The sequence below is a fragment of the Bidens hawaiensis genome, unplaced genomic scaffold (assembly GCF_021521415.1).
Source record: "Bidens hawaiensis isolate Kalapana, Puna unplaced genomic scaffold, B.hawaiensis_p1.1 tig00001461_1, whole genome shotgun sequence".
In the NCBI taxonomy this organism is placed as follows: Eukaryota; Viridiplantae; Streptophyta; class Magnoliopsida; order Asterales; family Asteraceae; genus Bidens; species Bidens hawaiensis.
The window spans coordinates 587,152-606,140 of record NW_027491082.1 but is presented as its reverse complement, the minus strand read 5'-3'; positions in this window follow the sequence as shown (position 1 = coordinate 606,140).

Genomic DNA, 18,989 nt, shown 5'->3' with positions numbered 1-18,989 from the left:
AATTTACTTTAACAAATCTAATTATCCTTTCAAAGTTAACATCTAGCCATTAAAAAAAGATTTCAAAAACATTGAGGAGCCTTTCTTATCTCGTTTCACGAATCCTTCATGGTGTCTTGACTTAATAGCAACCTCCTAAATTGTTTGTCAGATTTTATTATTACTATTTTTTTGAATGGCTAATTTTTTTAATCCTTATCGTCTGCGGGACTTGAACCCAAGACTTCCTAAATCCTCCCAACCTGAAGGTAATTACTTCGACTAAACACGGTAGTCGCTAAGTTGAGACGGATGTTGCAATGATAGGCAGTTGTGAAGGATTTGTTATGGATCCTCTAGCACTAATATTTATCATTGCTAAGTTTGTATGTAAAAGATCATATTGAAACAATATTTATTAAAATAAATAGTGTTTATATCAATACAGAAGGCAACCATTCAACAAGCTGTGCCGTCTGAATAACGCTTTAATATAACTCGACGCTTTTCCGTCATCATAAACCATTGCAACATTTCATGAAGAAGTATAGTAGTTGCTGATAGCATATGTAGTTACTATCGCTAAAATCAAATTTACTATCAAATTTGATACTGAACACCAAAGTTGCTACTAAATACCAAATGTGATACAAAAGACCAAATTTGATACAGATACAAAATTTTATACGAAATGCCAAGTCCGGTACAGACAATCAAATTTGATACGAATATTCAATTTTGATACTGAAGACACCAACTCTTTGGCAATTTTTGCTATTGCGAAGAAACTTTCAGGTCAACTTAACCACATCGAGGGGCTTTGTTCATTGGACCCCACTAGGGTTTACGGCAAACAAACTTAGAGTTTCTATGATGCTAAAATTAGAATAGTCTTGATAGAGTGTGCACTCCACATGTCGTAACTCAAACCAATATGTAGTTTCACTTTTTAGTTAAAAATCCAAATACCTTAATGATGATGACACTAAAATCACCAACACTTCTCCCCGATTTAGTGTATTCCTTGATACACTCAACAGAATAACTGTTAGGCCCCATTTTGTATCTTTAGTCTTTTGTATTGATTCGGTTATGTATTTGGGCCGATAGGTCATTTTGTACGTAGTTGGGCCACGGTCCATTGTAAAGAAGCCCATTGGACCTTAGTGTATATGAAATATACTTCTCATGCATGCCTCCCTATAAATAGGGTGCATGCCATGAGAAACTAAGACTTTTGGCAATTCCTCAAACTCTTTCTCTTTCTCTTTCTTTTTCACCCGCAAATAACAAATTCAAGATCCGAGACCTCTTAGGTGACTTAGTGTGATTTCCGCTAGCACTAAGTTTGGTTGATCCAAGACACGTTGTTAGATCCACCTACTACGGGACCTATAATTGGTATCAGAGCTTCGGCTCACTAGTTGAGGGTTTTTGGATCACAACCTTGGATTTTGATCTTGAAAAGAAGAAAATAAGTGTTCAAGTGTTCTTGACAAGAAAATCTTCAAAAACAACAAAAAAAAAGAAAAATACAAAAATAGAAAAATACAAAAAGATTTGTGCTAAAGATTGGGTTACGGGTTCAAAAATTTTGGTCAAAATTGATAAAGAACAAGTTTGTTTCTCATGGCATAAAAGTTTGTGCAACAACCTTTGACCTAGTACGGATAAGGTTAGGTGAAAACGGATCCCAAGGAAGATTTGCTTTCAGAAAGTTAAAATCCTTTCGCTTCGCTTAGGATCCTTTCGCTTCGCTTGGATTCTTTCCCTTCGCTTAGAATCCTTTCGCTTCGCACAAGACTGTTTCGCTTCGCTTGAAGCTCTTTTGTGCGAAAAAGTTGTCTGTTTTGAAGATTAAGCTTTGTTGAAGGCTTGTAAATACTTAGACCATGGCTAGCACTGATTCAGAACTATTGAAGGGTTATTTGCTGTTGGAAAACCAAGTAGGAACCCCCACAAAGCCTCCAAAATATATGACCTTAGACGATAACTTTGCAGATTTCAAATGGAGATTTATGAATTATATCTCTTTAACTGAGACTGACTTGTTGAGATGCTTTGAACAAGGTCCTCATGTTCCAGTAACTCGCACTGATGCTGGGGAACAACTTAAGGCTCCAGAAAACTATGATCAAGCAGACCGGGACCTGTTAGCTCAAGATAAGAAGGCATATCTCATACTGACCGTTTGTCTTTCAAACGAAATCTCTGAAACTCTTTGTGAACACACAAGTGCCAAGGGTCTGTGGGAAGCACTTGTTGAAAAGGTTGAGGGCAATGCCGAAATCAGAGAAAACAAAAAGGCCCTGTTAAAAGAAGAGTTCAACATGTTTAATCATCGTTAAGGAGAAGCTGTTTTGGAGTTAGTAAAAAGATTTGAGAAGTTGATGGTAAGAATTAGGGCTGCAAATGTCAACATTGCAAATGCCGAGGTTAACCACAAGTTGATGAACTCTTTGCCATACAGCTGGAGTACCAATACTGTCACGATCAAGAGAACTACAAATCTAAACATGATGACAAACACTGACTTGATATCCACTATCAAGTCATTTGAAATGGATGAGCAGATAAGAATGAACAATCATCTCAGTTCACTGAATCAAGCTGGAGTGAGTACTGCCACCTCGATGCAAACTGCTTTTATAAGCAAAGATCAACCGAACGTGTATCCCGTGACCACTCCCAAGTACTCCTCGTGTTCCTTCACAACCAACAGCATTCATCTCAACAACAAATCAACCAGATTCTTTAAATACAAGCTTGTTCCAAAAGGCGGTCGACAGTGCAGTTGCCCAAGCCCTAAAAGCTCAAGGGATTTCATCATCTCCAAAACCTCAACCAAGCAAGCCTTCAAGTTTCTGTGAAGCATTACCTATGCTAAATGACTCCAACATCGCAATAGTTCATACTTTTCTTTCAAGCCATGAAGAGTTGATGAAAGGAAATCTATTGCCACCTCAGTTTGAAGCTGGAGACTTGAGGGATATCAATCAGAAAGATCTTGAGAAGATGGACATCAAATATCAGATGGCAATGGCGGTGCAAAGGGCTACTAACTTCATGAAAACGTACGGGAAGGATAGCTTTAATGATTCAGACAGGAAAAGGATCGGGTTTGACAAGTCAAAGCTGCGTTGCTACAACTGTGGTGAGATGGGTCACTTTTCCCGAGAATGCACGAATCCTTCAAAAACTGCCAATGATATTCGTGTGACTGAGGTGACAGAGAGGAGAATGGCAAGGCTGCAGGAAAAAGGCATGAGATGCAGAAACCAAGCAGCTCATCACAAAGAATTGGAGGTCACCCACACAAGGACAACTCAAGCTCAAACTCAAAAGCCCTTGTCTCCCAATCGGAGGTCCAAGTTGGTGTGGATTGGGATGATCAATTCCAAGAGCTGCAGAATCCACTTAACATGGCAGGTATGGCTATCACAGACAATGAAGCTTCCTCATCGGCTGCTGCAAGTTCTGATGCGTCACCATCAGACGAGGTAAAAAGAAATCTATGCACTGAAGCTTGCGTAAATAAAGTTACATATTATAGATATCTTCAGGACGAAGTTTTGAAAGAAAACGCAAAACTTCGTCAACTAAATGCTGAATATGTTAAGGCTGACAAGATATATGTTGAAAAGATTAAAACACATCACGATGATATTGCAAATCTTAAACTTAAAATCTTTCAAGGAGAGCACAATGTCATCTATTACAAAGACATTGTAAATAAATTAAAAGATGAAATTGAAAAGTTGAAACTTGATCTTTCTGATAAACGGGAAAAAGAAAAACAAGTTGAAAGATTTGAGGTATCATCTGAACAATTAGATGATCTTATCAAAGCTCAGAAAAGTACTAAAGTTAAAACGGGACTAGGATGTGATTACTCAGCGGTGCCCCCACCATTGAATGATAATTACACTTGCCTACCCCATTTTAGCTATAATACTTCTCCTGATGAAGAGATGGCATATGGTATTGGTAAAATACCAAAACCAGTGAAATTCGTTTCAGCCACCTCTCCATCAACAGCTCAAATTTCGTCATCTGATAATTCTAACGTCAACATATCTTGTGTAGCAGGTGATGTAAGTGGTGGAATGGTTAACCAGGATTGTAAATCAAAGGGAGAGTTAGAACCACGTTTTGAATACTGTGTGGGTCTAACAAAAACTATTAACAATCCTGTTTGTAACAAAGTGTGTGAATCATTGATAGGAAGTTTAATGTCTAGATCAAATGGTGTATTTTGTGAATCATCAAGTGATGATAGTTATGTAAATGTTTGCAATGAAAGTGAATGTTCATCTTCTAATTCAGAGTGTGAAACTATATTTGATGAAACTGTCAAAGTCAAGGTTAATGAACAGACTGGTCAAAGCTGCTCATCAATTGATAATAAAATTGAGAACTTAATAAAAGAGAAAGTTAGCTTTGAAAATGAAAAACCGAGCACTTCATGTAAATATGTGTCACCCAAGAAAACTTCATTTTCTCAAAATACAAATTATGACAATAGTTCTCAATTTTATGATCAGTGTGATAGTACCTTTTATTACTCTCGACAGAAACCTAGGCAATCAAATCATTTTGCATCTCATAATTCAAATGCTTTCAATTATAAGTCAGATAGAGGTCACCAACATGTTAATCAAACAACATCACCTCATCCCTCATATCTCAGCGAGCAAGATGTCTATAAATGGAACCAAAGAAAATGTTGCTTCATTTGTGGAAATCCGTCTCATCTTGCAAGACATTGCAAGAACTTGCACAAACAACAAAGAGACGTCAACAGTAAGTTTGGTCAGACATTTTCTGGGTATAATGCTCATACCAAGAAAATGTCTCACCAAACTTACTCTTCAGCCAATGAGACAAATTTAAGATCTAGGAGAACCGAAAAACCCAAGAAACCATTTTGGCTAACCCAAAGAGAAAGAAGGCGGTTAGCTAAGGGTTGTGAAGCTGAAAAGCCCAAGAACCCTTCAAAGGTTTTCTCAAAGGCTAATCAAGAAGATTTTGTGGTTAAGCCTAAACCAAAACGAAGACAATCCAGAAAACTTTTCAAAAACCGAGGAGATCATAATTCAAGTTCCTCGAGGGATTATTCTTCAGATTCTGATTCACCAAAGGATTACATTTTCAAAAACCATAAAATTAAACTTGGTGATTTTGTGTTTAACCTTCCCGAGACAACCGTGTCTCGGGAAACCCTCCACTGACTGGTTCTTTGTGTGTAGGGTCAGCCTGGACGGCCTGTCAACAGCATTTGGTATTTGGACAGTGGCTGCACTCGACACATGACAGGAGACGAATCACTGTTGTTCGACATCAAACCATTCAACGGCGGTCACGTTTCCTTTGCCGGTGATATTGGAGGAGAGATAACAAAACAAGGGAAGGTCTCGAATGGCACATTGACATTTAATGAAGTCAATCTGGTGGAACAGCTCAACCACAACCTGCTAAGCGTCTCTCAGATCTATGATAAGAAATTTTCAACCCTATTTACTGAAAATGAATGTCTCATTCTAAAACCAGGTTTTAAAGTCCCTGAAGAATGGATTATGATGCGTACTCCAAGGCACAACGATGCCTACATTCTGGACATGAGAAGCAATTATTCCATGCGGTCTGCTTCTTGCTTGATGTCCAAGGCCTCGGAGAACGACTCATCTTTATGGCATCGACGGTTGGGTCACGTCAACTTTAAGAACTTGAACAAGTTGGTTAAAGGTGACCATGTGAGGGGTTTGCCAGTAAAATCCTTTCACTGTGCTGAAAAATATTTATCTTGCTCTAAGTGCAAACAGCACAAACTCCCTCATAGGCCCAAGCTTGTCAATTCCACTCTTCAGTTGTTGCACATGGATCTTTTTGGTCCAATTCAATCAATGGCAATAGGTCGAAAAGTCTATTGTCTGGTTATTATTGATGACTTCTCGCGTTTCAGTTGGACATTTTTGTTAGGGCACAAGGACGAGACGTCACATTTTCTGCTCAGGTTTATTGTGTTGGTTGAGAATCAAACTGATAAGAAGGTGAAAAGTATCAGAAGTGACAACGGCACAAAATTTTGCAACAAGGTGGGGAATGAATTCTGTCAAAACAAAGGAATTGTTCATCAACTCAGCGCACCTTACACTCCCGAACAAAATGGGGTGGCTGAGAGAAGAAACCGTACTTTGGTGGAAGCCACTAGAACAATGTTGTCATATTCAAAACTACCATTGATTTTCTGGGGAGAAGCCATCAACGCCACCTGCTTTACCCAAAATCGTGTGCTGCTGAACAAAAGACTGAACAAGACTCCTTATGAGGTCTTCTATGGATCAAAGCCAAGGGTAAACTTCTTCAGAACGTTTGGATGTCCCTGTACCATTCTCCAAACGAATGTTGGAACAACTTCCAAGTTTGCTGAAAAGGCGGATGAGTGCTACTTTGTTGGTTATTCTGCTGATAAAAGTGCTTATCGTGTGTACAACAAGAAATCAAGAGTAATCTTGGAATCCTTTAACATGGATTGGCAAGAGTTAAACCCTACTGATGCACACAATGGTCCGGATTGGATGTTTGATTATGAAGAATTGTTCAAGCAGTTTTGTGGAATGTATATGACACCAGCTGCACCAATGGTTTCATCTGTTGCTTCTCCGCTTGCTCAACCAGATAATGATCAGTCTATCTTGATGCATGCTGTTTTGAAAGATCTTGGACATGTTGACATAGCTGCTGCTGCTGCACCCATATTGAATGTACAACCAATGGCTAACCACCAAGTCCTGATTGGTGATGAGCAGCCCTCTGCCGACACCACTGAAATGCAAGCTGTTGAAGACATGACTGATTCAGATTCTGACTCATACATGTCAACAGACAACAACCAAAATGTTCAAGTCGATCAAGCAGATCTGCCTCCTGCAGAACCAAGTGTGGTGGAATCTGTCCCCACACCTCCCTCAGAAAAAGACAATCAAGGTCCTGCAATGGAGACTGATGCATCATGTGGGCAGGTGGAACCCCGTCTGAATGAAACGTCTGATAACACCAACATAACTTCTGTTCCAACTGTTGCTGTTTCATTCTATGACAACCTATGGGAAGGTCCCATTGCTGCAGAACATTTGGTTGAACCACAAGAAGATGGAACTGATCCTCAACCAAGTGTTTCTGTCCCTGCGACCACTGTCATGCATCCTATAGAGAGCCTGTCTATTCAACTTGAGGCCACACCAGTCGAGCATGTCGACCAAATTCCACAGCTGTCAATTTATCGTCGACATCCGACTGAGAACATCATCGGAGATCCATCTGTTGGCATCCAAACACGCAGCACTTCCGGTAACATTAACAGATGTCTTTTTGCTTGTTTTATTACTCAGGTAGAACCCAAGGACTACAAAGTCGCGCTAAAAGACAACTCCTGGGTAGAGGCTATGCAAGAAGAGCTGTTACAGTTTCAGAAACTGAATGTTTGGAGGCTAGTAAAGAAACCAGAAAATAAAAGGCCGATCGGAACGAAATAGGTGTTCCGAAATAAAAAGGATGACAAGGGGGTGATCATCAGAAACAAAGCCCGGCTTGTTGTACAAGGTTTTTGGCAACGTGAAGGTCTTGATTACGATGAAGTCTATGCACCGGTGGCCAGACTAGAAGCAATTCGCATCTTTCTGGCATACGCCTCGTACATGAACTTCAAAGTATATCAAATGGACGTGAAGACTGCTTTCTTATACGAGAAAGTAAAAGAAGAGATCTATGTCAGTCAACCTCCAGGTTTTGAGGATCCAATTCATCCTGATCACGTTTACCGCCTTGACAAAGCACTATATGGTCTTCACCAAGCACCTCGCGTTTGGTACGCCACACTGGCTGATCATTTGGTGAAAAATGGTTACAAGAGAGGAATCATCGATCAAACTCTCTTTGTCAAGAAGGTCAACAGTGATTTGATTCTGGTTCAAGTTTATGTCGACGACATCATCTTCGGGTCCACGAATGAGGATCTATGCAAGGAGTTCTCTGAGGTTATGCAACAGCGATTTGAGATGAGTTCCTTAGGGGAGATGACCTTCTTCCTGTGCTTACAAGTTGAGCAGAAGAAGGACGGGACTTTGATTCACCAAGAAAAGTACGTTCAAGACATTGTTCAGAAATTTGGTTTCAAGGACTCATCATCATTCAAGACACCAATCGCAACACGACCTGTTCTAGCTCCTGATCCATCGGGAAAACCAGTCGATCAACACCTTTACAGGTCAATGATTGGTTCCCTGATGTATCTCACTGCAAGCAGACCAGACATCATGTTCCATGTTTGTCAGTGTGCCAGATATCAGTCTGACCCGAGAGAATCCCACATGACGGCTGTCAAGCGTATTTTCAGATACTTGAAGGGTAGACCGCGTTTGGGTCTTTGGTATCCAAAAGATTCTCCCTTGGAACTTCATTCTTACACCGACAGTGATTATGGAGGATGCAACTTGGACAGAAAGTCGACATCTGGTGGATGTCAATTCCTGGGAGATCGGTTGATCTCATGGTAGTGCAAGAAACAAGTCACTATGTCCACCTCCACAGCAGAAGCCGAGTACATTGCTGCATCCAGCTGATGCTCTCAAGTGATATGGATCCAGCATCAGCTGCTGGATTACAGTTTGAATTTCTATGGAACAACGATCAAATGTGATAATGAGGCGGCCGTTGCTATTGTCAAAAACCCAGTCCAACACTCAAAGACTAAGCACATTGACATCCGGATACATTTTATTCGTGATTGTTATGATCGCAAGCTTGTCGACATAAAACAGGTCCATAGTGATTTTAACTTTGCAGATCTCTTTACAAAAGCTTTCAGTCATGCCCGATTTTTGTTTCTCGTTGAGTCATTGGGCATGATTTCCTTTCAGTAAATTTTATCGTTTATCTTTTAATTTAAAACTGTAAATATTTTTCAAATATGTCACAATTTTAGAGGGAGAAAATGAGTTAACTTTCACTCACCAAAAAGATTTTAAAATTTACTTTTAGTAAATCAAAAATCAAGTCACTCGACTTAACAAAAAGATTTTATTTTAATATATAATATTGATTTCATCTTTACTCCTATTAAAGTAAATTCTAAGAAAATTCAAAAAGAATTATCCCGTTTAGAGGGAGCTCCTGTTTAGAGGGAGTCGGATATTTAAAATTTTCAATCTAAAATTTTCAATCTAGAATTTGATCCGTTTTTTTTAAGTGATAGTACGTTGGTATGTAATGATTCTAGCGCGTTAAAAGAGTAGAACAAAAGGCTACAAGATCATTCATAGATGTGTAGGTAGGCTTGACAAACAAGTAAGTGTCGGATGATATAAACTTAAACTAATGCCGGTACTAGTGGATATACGATTATGAAGCGGTTGCATGATTCCGTTAAGTCATATTCATGAAGGCAAAAATGTAACTATACATGTCATACCCAAGCCTCTCTTTACCTGATCACAGTCGTCTTATGAAAGTCAGTGTCAGTTTTAATTTTTTATTGACTCAAGTAAAGCGTCAAGAAAAGCAAGAAAAAGAAAAACAAAAGAGTCAGAAAAGAAAAAGAAAATCAAGAAAAAGAGTCAGAAAAGGAGTCAGTCCTAGGAATTTTAACTTCTGCTTTATTTCTTCATTTATTTTCGACTCAAGCCTTGGACTTTCTATGTTTGTAGTCATACAAGATCTGATTGTTAAGGCCCTGAGTCTTCTGCTTTGTTTTATTTTCTTTCTTTTGTTCAAGCCTTGGACTTTCTCTACGCGATAATATAGTATTATCCAACCTGATTGTTATGGCCTGAACCTCTGCCTTATTTTAATCTTTCTAGATCGAGTCAAGTGTGCAAAGCACAAAGTGTCATGTGTAAGGTGTACAGTAAGTCAGTCTGTCAATAAGAGTACGGTGATCATTTAAGAAAGGTCTAGGTCAAGTTGAGGTGATATGTTAACACAAAGTAGGCCTGAGATATGATGGAATATGTAACATGTCTGATTAAGTGGGGACCACATAAGCACCGTGCCCAATTGTACTTTGAACGTATCATTTCTGGCATCAAAACACTTGTCAAGTTAAAAAGGAGGACAATATCTACAGTCAATGATGAACTTGTGTCACAATAATTTCAAAATGGTAACGCGATCTAGGGCTTTGCAAATCAATATGATTTCATATCGTGATCATTCATTGTAAATTAACCAAAGAAAACACTATGAAAATTAATTTAATATTATTATTTTTAACTTTAAAATATCTTAAATTCTCTGTTTTATTTTGTAAAATATTAAGTATCTGCATAGTTTAATATCTTAAACTTTATTTTTATTTATTTTATCTTTATTTTATTTTATCTTTAATTTTGAATTTTAATTTTATTTTTGTTTTTAGTTCGGTGTCTTCTTTTATTACGTTTTATTTTGACAAAAGAGATCGTTCGTGCAAATGTTAACGTTTATGGACCAACAAAAGAAAATATTATAAACAATCAAGTGCTCGGATTCGGTGGTAAATGTTTTTCGGGTTTGAAAATGCAAGTATTTTTAAAAACCGAGGACCGAGAGTGTATTTTCGGTGAATACTCACGATGTTTTGACCTTATCTTGAGATAGGCTGACCCTATATAAGAGGGAACTCAAAATATCTTTCACTATTCATCAAACACAAATTACTATTCACTCTCTCCCTTCTCTCACATCTTCAAACATTCAAACCCTAAATCATATTCAAATCTTCAACGAGCCAACCATTTACTATCCATTATGCCGCTGAATCTAGAATATCCACCTCCGGTATAACCTTACAACATCATAAATCTTTCATCTTCTTGTTTCTGGGTTCCTCAAGATCAAGGCGACAGTTCTTATGAACAGTCGGCTGGATCTTTGAACAGATCTTCATAATTGATGTTCATGTTATGTTAAATTTCTGATTTTAAAGACTTTAGATCTCGATTATCATCTTTATTAATTAGTTTTTAGGTTTATTGTAAAGTTTGTAGATCTAGGTTCATTCACAGATTCTATAAGTTCATATTGACCGGGTAAACAAAAGGGTTTCATGTTCAAATTTTCCAGAACCCTAATTCAGATATGGGCGACTCCAAAGAAAGGGAAAAAGGAATTACACAAGGCTGCTAAGGAAATTTTTCGCTTAATAAAGTTTCGCTTCGCTTGAACATGCGAAGCAAAATGCTTTCTGTTTCGCTTCGCTTGAACATGCGAAGCGAAATAGGTTTCATGAGAAAAAGTTGCACTTAGAAATTTTTTTGAACTTAAGCCACTGGACTGTCCTTACACTAAAGACTGTTTTTGAAAATATAAATTGTTTAGTCTAGTGGACTGTTTTGAACTTGATCTGTGTACAATATGAACTAATTAACTTATAGATTGACTAAAATTAACTTATTAACTTATTAAATCTAAAATGTACATAATGATAGTATTAAATCTAATTTATCTAATATGTAAATACTTAATGCCTATGTACATATCTTGTTTGTTTTGTTTTGTCTTAATGATAATTCTCATGATCTCTTGACTTTTAATTTCAGGGTCATAACAACTTCTGTGCGCTCGAGTTGCCTAAGGCAAAGGCTGATCAGGTGTTCACTCCTATGGTCAAGGGGCTCAGGCAATCACCCCTTGACTATGCTATCACTGCAAATCCAGGCATTTACTACAAGTGGGTTTTAGATTTCTAGGCATTCGCCAGGATTGCTGACGATTCTCTGTCCTTCACAACAGCGGTCGCAAGAAAGGAATTAACCATCACAGAAGCAGATATTCGAAGAGTACTAAAGATTGCTGACCAGCCAGATTACAAGTATGAGAGAGGAAACAAAAAGAAGCTGGAAGGCTTTGTTGCTCAGATGGGGTACGACACGGAATGGAGAGCTTAGAGAAGAGTCATCTGTCACCATACTGGAGATTTCTCTTCCACATTGTTACTCATTGTTTCACAGACATTCGAGGTGGATTTGATAGCATGAGTACGGACTGGGTTTGTATTATGTCCGCATTGACCAACAAGGAGAAGTTCAACTACTCAAGACGGATATTTTTGTGCATGCTTGCGAACATCAAGAGTGGGGCTACATGGTTGATGTACCCGAGATTTGTGCAGCTATTGTTAGATGATATGATTCCAGATGTTCAAAGGCCGGGATTCAAGAAGGCAAAGGACAAGAAAGTCACACCCCGAGCCATTTCATGTACATGAGATCAAGTCATCGATATTTGGTGTATTGTTGAGCACAAAGGGGAGAGGTCATCAGTATACGGGACCACGACCTGGTCCTAAGTTTGGATTGTTTGAGGAAACGGAGCCTGCTGGGGATGAGGCGTCTGATGAAGGAGAAGAGGAAGAGGAACCAGAGGTTGAGGCAGAGCAAGATTCTTCTGATGAGCCTGCCGAGGATCGAACAAAGGCAAAGCATGACTTGAAAAGGAAAGAGGCCGAAAAGGGCAAACTGATTGAGCTTGAGGAAGAAGAAGAAGACCAGCCGCCCTTGAAGCGTCTGCGAAAGGTTGGAGACTCCAAGAAGGCTCCAACACTTGTCATCAAGCTTCCCTCCAAAGGTAAAACCCCCTCCTCTCCTGCAGTCACCAAAGAAGCCCTGGCCCAAGCCCTCAAAACACTAGATGTAACCAAGATAAAAATTCCTGCTTACAAGATACCAAAAACCAGAAAGAAAACTAAAGCCAAGAAAACCAAGACCCTACTCCATGACTCACCAGAATCCTCACCCGAACCCTCACCAACAGACCAACCCATCTCCACATTCCTACCCCAAATCCCATCCTCACCTCCACAACAACCAACCCAAACTGAACCAGAATCCTCCCAAGTCACAACACCACCTACACAACCAATCACCGAACCCACAAACTCCTCGATTTTCACCCCATCCGTCTTCAGCTCACCCATACAAACAACCAGCCTTTAGAGCAAAACAGTCATAACTTCCCCAACCCAATCCACAACACCACCCACCACCACCACTTCACCTATCCCAACCCAATCCTTTACCCTACCTCTACAAACAACCCAACCTCCCACAATGACCATTACACCACCAACCACAATAATCTCACCCAAACCCATCAGCCGAAGGAAGTCTTTGACAACTCCGGTATACGCCGATCCTATCCTCGATAGGATCGTCGCACTGGAGGAGTCAAACGCTAAGAGGGCGGAACGAGAGATTGTGCACCTCAAGTTCATCAAAGATATGAAGCAAAAGGCTCTTGAGGATGAAAAGGAAAAGGCAGATCTGAGGGAAAGGATCCGGGTGTTGGAAGAACAGAAGGTAGCAAGCGATGAATTTGCTGAAAATCAAAGGTTATTGACCAACACCTTCCACACCCGAATCCAGAACATGCAAGCGCTGATGAACCGAGAAGCCTCTGAAAATGCCAATCTAAGAGCAGACCACTCAAGACTTGGAGATAGGCTAACTACACTTGAACGAAACTTACCAAGTGCTAGTGCTCTCAGAACTAGCGTAAACAAGAAGATAGAGGATGCAACACGTAGGTGGGATGTTGAGAATGAAGCCACAAACTCCAGAGTCACAGCTTTAGAGAATCAGCTCGCCTCAACTACTTCCCTGGATTCACTCAGAGCCGAAATGGAGAGTGTTCAAGAGAAATTAAAGATGCAAGATCGTCTGAATGAGCTTCAAGTCAAGACAAATGAAGAAATGGTGGGAAAGTACCAAGCGGCCTCAGACCTAATGGGTATTCATGAAGATGATTTTCATGGTCTGGAGGATAGGCTTGATGTAGTTTTCAGAAGCTGGAGAAGGTCTGGTGAGACTTCTCAAGTTGGTGGTTCACAACTGCCGCAGGTCCTTCTGTGACCGTGCGGGGCGTACAGGCTGTTGTGTCTGAAGGAGAGGCGACTGTTGGTAGGTTAGTACAACAGGGCGGCCAATCTAGCGGTGTTGGTGGTGGTTGTGATGGTGATGAAGAAGAAGAAGAAGAAGATGATGATGATGATGATGATGATGATGATGATGATGATGATGATGATGAAGATGATGGAGATGATGATGTACACGACAGCTTTGATGACGATGATGGTGATGGTGGCAACGGTGGTGGTGGTGATGGAGGGGCCGGGGTGGCAGGAGGTGGAGGTGGAGATAACACTCAATCCCCTCCACACTCTCAACACGATGCTCAAGATCCTGCTAACCCTGGTTCAGCCAACAAAGTCAGAGAGGATGACTCACTACTTGACAGCTTGTATAGAGATATCATCTCTCCGACTGACAATACAGGTGTGATCGATGATTTTATTAATGCAGGTATGAGCTTTTGAGGAATTCATCGAGAGAACGGGAACGGAGGAGGCGGTAAATGAACAAGACGATGACATTAACTACTCGCCAAATCCGGATACTACTCCCGCTCAAGCTTCAGAGGCTCCTGCAACCGATCCTGTCATTGACCATCCACCAAAGAAGAAGCGAAAGACGCACATTGTCTCAAGCTGTGCGTCTGCCCGCGTGCTCGACTATCCGTATCATGACGACTCGCTGATCGTATACGCAATGTACGATCAGCGGAATAGCGTTTGGGCCATCAGACGTTACAGCGGGGACCTCATCTATCTCAGTCATCACGAGCTGAAGACTCTACCTGAGCTTGATCTGAACTATCTAAAGAAAGCTCTAGGTTATGGTGCTGCTGGAAGTACACTGGAAAGTTGGGTCCCGACTTATCTACAGCGTCAATTGAGAGTCAACTACAAGGACTTCGAGCCGAATAAGGGTCGCAAGTACAAGAATCCAAGAGAAATAAACCTGGCTACCAGAGAGCCTCTCACGATGTGGAGATACAGGGTGCCGAAAGAATGTCACGAGATTTATCATTGCGAGCCTTATCTTCCTAACACTCTCCGAGACTTCATCGATTGGGAGTTCGACAACACAACCGGCGAGGCCGTCATTCACTGTTGTGATATGCACGAGATCAGAATGTTTGACGAGCATGAGCTTATGGGACTACACATTGAAGATGTGAAGAAGCTCTACAACAAGCCGCTGGGAACCGTCGAAGATTTGGGACGTCAGAATACCGATCGGATAGTGGAAGCCTTCAACAAGTTCGTGCGTAGACTTGTTGAACTTCCACTAACCGAGGATGAATGCTTGGTATACGACACCGACAGGTTCCATTACTAAAGACTAGAGGGAGATTGTTAGGCCCCATTTTATATATTTAGTCTTTTGTATTGATTCGGTTATGTATTTGGGCCGATAGGTCATTTTGTACGTAGTTGGGCCACGGTTCATTGTAAAGAAGCCTATTGGGCCTTATTGTATATGAAATATGTTTCTCATGCATGCCTCCCTATAAATAGGGTGCATGCCATGAGAAACTACGACTTTTAGCAATTCCTCAAACTCTTTCTCTTTCTCTTTCTTTTTCACCCGCAAATAACAAATTCAAGATCCGAGACCTCTTAGGTGACTTAATGTGATTTCCGCTAACACTAAGTTTGGTTGATCCAAGACACGTTGTTAGATCCACCCACTACGGGACCTACAATAACATTCACTAAAACAACTCACACATAAATAAAAATTTTATGTCAATTGAATGTGCATATTAGTATATTACACATGTTAAATACTTGAATATTGAGGTGCCGTATCGATTGAACCCTTGTTATTCAATTGAATACATGAACATAATATACACATAAGTTTAACATATTCATATGTTCATCTTGTCATGACACTGTTTTACTAGCCTTGTGTATTCACAACTTCGTTTTCTCATAAATCACATCTCGTTCGTAAGAAACACTAATTTTTTATCTGATTAGAGTTACGTATATACGATATACTTTAATTTGAAAATGATTAACATGTTTCAGAAAGATATGCGGTTATTACGAAATCAAGAAAACCTATTGGCATCGTCTATTTCCATGATGGGCGAGCCTAGAAGCAGCGGTAAGGTTGCTGCTATGTTTGAGTTGTGAAAACATCCTCTTGCATGCACGGTAAGGATGCGTGCATCAAGCCCAAGTGACCCAACAGCCCCAACCCCCCGCCCCCACGCACACAGATGCTTGAGGCTCACCGATTTTTCCCTTCGTTCTCCTTTGTCGTTGTGAGTGACGAACTACCCTGTACTGGACTGTTCTGCTATATGTGCTCGAAAAGTGGTTAGAATAATAAAATATAGATACCTAAACAGTAAACATTACTGATGTGTATCTGGAAATATACAGGAGTCAAAAAAAAAGTCTTTTGTGACTGGTCAATGTTTGAACATTTCACCGGAAGAAATAAAACAATTCTTTAGCTGGGATCTTTATTTCAAATTTCTAATTGGCTAAAACCTTGACCTTTTTTTTCCTGTCCTCCCTTTAAATATGTGCCTAAACAATGTTTTCAATGCAAAATAAATAAATATGTTGAAAAACTTAAACCCATCGAAGTCCCACATAATAAAGTTGATGCAGAAACTCTATGTCCCTACTTTGCTAAACAAGGATCTTGGACCATTTCAAATACCAAATGTCCAACTCAAGGTCCCTACTTTGCTAAATTCTTGAGTTTAGGATGGAGCATTATTGTTTCATGCACTTAATTAGGTCAGCCTATATTGGTATCTATTGTCTAGACCAAGTCATGAAATTGTTTGGAAGAGAAAATCTGGAAACGTCTTTGAAAGAATTTTGGTAAGTCTTTGAAAGATCGTAGGAAAAATATCTAGATATGATATATTTATAGAGATAAGTAAGAATGATCTTGATTGTGGTTAATTAATACACTTTCATCAAAATATCTAGAGAAGTGTATCCTTATTGGAACACCACAACCATGGTTGTAAAACCATGTCTATGCGCCGATTTCATCACTAATTAATCGTTAGCCGGTACCCCACTGACTTGTCGCCGATTAATCGTTATTTGGTAAAAAAAACGGGCAAAATTAAAAATATTATATATAAATTCCAATCACTACTCTCTACCCAAAGTCCGACTAGCGTCTAGCGAGTTCTACAACATTGACTATGGCTGAGTTGCCGTTCTAAAATAAAAAAATTAAAAAATAAATATTAAATAGGTAACCAAGTTAACATGTAAACCGTATTTATACGTTCAAGTTTGTTCCTCTCTACCAAGGCCTGGAATTTCTAGTAGAGTTGTACCATAGCTAAAAGGCCCTCATTTTCTAGAACCCTTAAGTCAACGTCTCCATAGTATAAGCTTAAAAGGTCTTCATTTTCTAGTAGGTACCAGAGCTAGAACATCAAGATGCCAAGTGGGATGAATTCATTCTACCAAAGATAATTATAGGGTTGATACATGGAGAAGAAGAGTGTTCCTGGTTTGGTTAACAGAGTCAATAACCATGTCATAACCAAAGTCAATAACCAAGTCAGGTAGGAACTGATTTCGAATATGGTTGGGGTTTTGACTGGTTTGACAGGGTTTTATTGGTTTTTGCGTTGGGTCCGGATACGGTTTCTCTTAGGAACTGGAACCTGGTTTGTACCCACGAGTCGGATAGTGCGGGGCCGGTTCGGGGTCGATACGCTGGGTCGGGTTCGGAACCGAGTTTAATGCCCTAAGTCTAAGCTAGGCTTTAAGTTGTTATATTTTGAAGATATACTTTAGTTTGATAAAGTCATCTAACTATTTATTAAAGGAAATAGTGCAATACATAAATAAATTGTTATTTGCACAACATTATAACATTATAGTTTCTATAAAAGAATTAACCTTAAACCCATCATAAAGTTATTAGCTTCATGTGATCTATGGCCTCCATGTGGTTCTCTATAAATTCATCCAAAATCATTTCTTGATAGCAGTCCCATGCCCAATCCTCAACCATTAAGGGGCATTATAAACTTTTGATTGTCTTATTTTAGTAATTGTTTGTTAGGATTTGTGAAAGTTTTAGGTCTAAAACTCCAGTTTTGAGTTTTGGCTCAATTGGCAACAAGGAGAACATGGGCTTGGGCCCATTATTATTTCTTCTTCATCAAGTTGTTAGCACTTGTTTTATCTCTATATATACCATATTACCATGTATGTAATTGTAAGCTTGTGTCTAAGCTTAATGCAATAACCTAGTTACAGCTCGTGGATTTATATCTTTCGATGGGACTGAACCACATAAGATTCTTGTGTCTTTTATCATTTATTATTTCCTATTGGGCATTTACATATTTCCTCCCTAACATTAATAATTACATATTTCTCCAACTATAAATATTCAATTACATATATTTCCTTTCTAAACTAACATATATAACCATTTTATTATATTTAACTTGTTAGTGGACTATTTTACCCTTTGTTTTATAAAAACAATAAATATGTAAAATTTTCCTTCTTCCTCACATTGCACTATGGCAGCCCACCTTCACCCCTGTATTTCATCTTCTCAGACGAGCAAACTTTGTCTCCCCATGTTGTTCAAATTACTTTTTAAATTAGAAGGCATTTGCTACATAAAATGTTTTAAGAAAAATGACTCAGTTTGAAGTGATTCTTCACACAAACCATAGATTTCAAAGGTCTTAACCTTGTTCGGAGTTTCTATCTACTGTAACCGACAAATGGACACGAAAACCATTGTCCTTTAAATTCAGGTCAACTCCGAATCAACTACAAACTTCTCCGATAACCTTCTAGGGTTTTGAATGTACAGATCTCGAACCTTGTTACAATCTGAAGTCGAGAGCCTCCGACATTAGAGGTTACTGGCCGCCAGTGCAGAGAATGAAGAATCGGCACTGCTGGTCGCCACCCTCGAACCTAGTTACAATCTGAATCACCGGAGAAGACGGGAATAGTGGTGGTGGTGGTCATCTCTGGCAGTATTTAAGTGCCGGAAGTAGGTCGGAGAAGATACTCTGACATTGTTGTGGGTTCGTTTAACTATTAACATAAACTTTGTTTTTATGTTTTATTAATTTACTAGTTGTAAAAGACATTTGACATTTTAAAC